The sequence below is a fragment of the Myotis brandtii genome, unplaced genomic scaffold (genome assembly GCF_000412655.1).
Source record: "Myotis brandtii unplaced genomic scaffold, ASM41265v1 scaffold693, whole genome shotgun sequence".
NCBI classification, from domain to species: Eukaryota; Metazoa; Chordata; class Mammalia; order Chiroptera; family Vespertilionidae; genus Myotis; species Myotis brandtii.
The window spans coordinates 1,917,526-1,919,528 of record NW_005370710.1 but is presented as its reverse complement, the minus strand read 5'-3'; the positions used below and the strand labels follow the sequence as shown (position 1 = coordinate 1,919,528).

At 63.2% G+C, this 2,003-nt stretch overlaps 1 protein-coding gene across 1 annotated transcript in view; it reads right to left on the bottom strand.

Annotated features, from left to right (window-relative positions):
• ITPR1 (inositol 1,4,5-trisphosphate receptor, type 1) overlaps positions 1-2,003 on the bottom strand; it is a 173,427-nt gene that overhangs the window by 57,475 nt on the left and 113,949 nt on the right. The gene's annotated exons all lie outside the window — the stretch shown is intronic.

The window sequence follows — 2,003 nt, the reverse complement described above, 5'->3', positions numbered from 1 at the left end:
TCTCGGTCCCAGGACGGTGATGCAGCGGGACCTCCCCTCAGATGCACACAAGGGCAGCCGGTCCAGGGCCACCGCACAAGCCGGGACACGTCCTTCTCCAAGACACACGCGTGGACCGCGGCGGCTTCTGCTCTGGGTTGGGGCGCCTCCCCGGAGGCCGCCCGTCAGTCAGAGCAGCGCTGCACAGTTTAGAGAGTGGCCCGCGCGACCTCCTGAGCTCCCTGCTCCAAGGTTCCCCGACGACATGCTCTGCGTACCCCCCTTCTCCCTCCCACGCTGCTCCTCAGGCCGGGGGCTCGCATCCAACACTGTCTGCACCACTGGCCGCCCTCCAGGAAACCACGAGCCCCAGAGCCGACACTGGTGTTGGGGCGCCACTCCCTCCAGGCCCCCCCTCCCCCGCCCCCGCGTCCAGAGTGGAACAGACTCCGAGTATTGGTCACGTCCAGGACGTCTTCAGCACCCACCGCTGTCCGGCACAGCCACGATGGGAAGGCTGATGGAAACGCTCCGTCTTGATTTGTGTGGATACGTTGGCACAATGCAGCAAGCTGTCCACCCGTGAGCAGGACATCAATGCCCGCGGTTTCCGCTCCCGCCCTCCCCTGCACCCCCCCAAGCTCCCCGAGGAGATGGCAAACCCAGGAGGTGAGGATGGAGACCTCCCTCTTTTTTTGCCGAAGACAGAAAGGAAGGGGACCTCCTCTCCTAGTTCCCAGGGAGGTTTGTCCTGGAAGAGCTGGCAGGCCCCGCACCAGGGCCCTCCGCGCAGGGACCCTCCACTCGCCCGCGCACCTCTCTCCCAGGCGCCCCCGGCTTTGCACCCAGGGCCGTGGCCTTCCCCACAAGGACAGCAGGTCACGAGGTGCCGCCTGGAGTCTTCCTTCATAAACAGACAGGGCTCTGTTTCCTGACGACAATTATAAACACACCTGCTCCCAGGGGCGGGCGCTCCCCAAGGGGGCGGCACCCCAGGCCCCGCCTTCCATCCTGAGCCGCAAACACATCACGGCTCACTCCGTGCAAAGCAGCAGGTTAGTAACACCCCCGGCTCCGACCAGGACGGCCGGCCTTTCCCGACGCAACGTGTACTGAAGCGAATAGAACCTCCACCTCCATCTTCAGAGGAAAAGTCCATACCAGCGAGGCATTTCCGCCGCGAGGTGGAGGCGAGAGTGCGCAGGGGGCCGCGTGCAGAGGCAGCGTTGGATGTGGGAGGATTTCTGGTGCAGGACCCGGGAGGGAGGACTCAACAGGAAGCGGCAGAAAGCAAGTTGCTACCGTGGTTCCTGAAGCCGCGTGCTGCACGGCCTCGTGTTTCTCAGCTCCTGCTCGTCCGGAGGGCGTGGCCCCCTCCCCTGGGGCTCATGGAAGGGAAAGTCTGTGTCTGGAAGCCTCGAGGGCTGGTCCTCGTTTATCGCCATTTAGCTGTGTGACCTGAGACCAGCGGCTTAACCTCTCTGAGCTCCATTCCGGAGGGAACGGCCCAGGTCAGAAGCCTCAGGTGGCCTTCGGTGCTCACATCCGGGATGCAAACTCCCCTCAGGCGGTCGCGAAGCAGCCCTGCGCGATTCTGAAACGCGGGCGGTGGACTGCAGAGCGAGCCACACATCCCATCCCCGCAAGGAGGCCTTCCCGGCCCACCAGGAGGCGGCGGGAACATCTGAGGGAGCGGACCAAAAAGTGACTTTTTGAAAGTCAAAATGTTCTCCCCGTGTGTTCGGTTCCAGCACAATAAACTCCCCCCGTGATATCCGTGAACCCCCCAATGAACCTTTTCTAACACCACCTACAAAGCTGGTCCTAAAACATGGCGAGAAACCTGGACAGACATTCACAAAACAGAAAATGCACCAGCGGCCCCCAACTCCCAGACAGAACGACTGCTCATCGCGGGGCTCCAGGGCGAACCCGCCAGGGAAGCAGACCTGCCAGTGGAGCACCAGGCACCAGACAACCCGCCAACCTCCTGGTCACAGGGCGGCGCTTTCCTGGACCCGAGG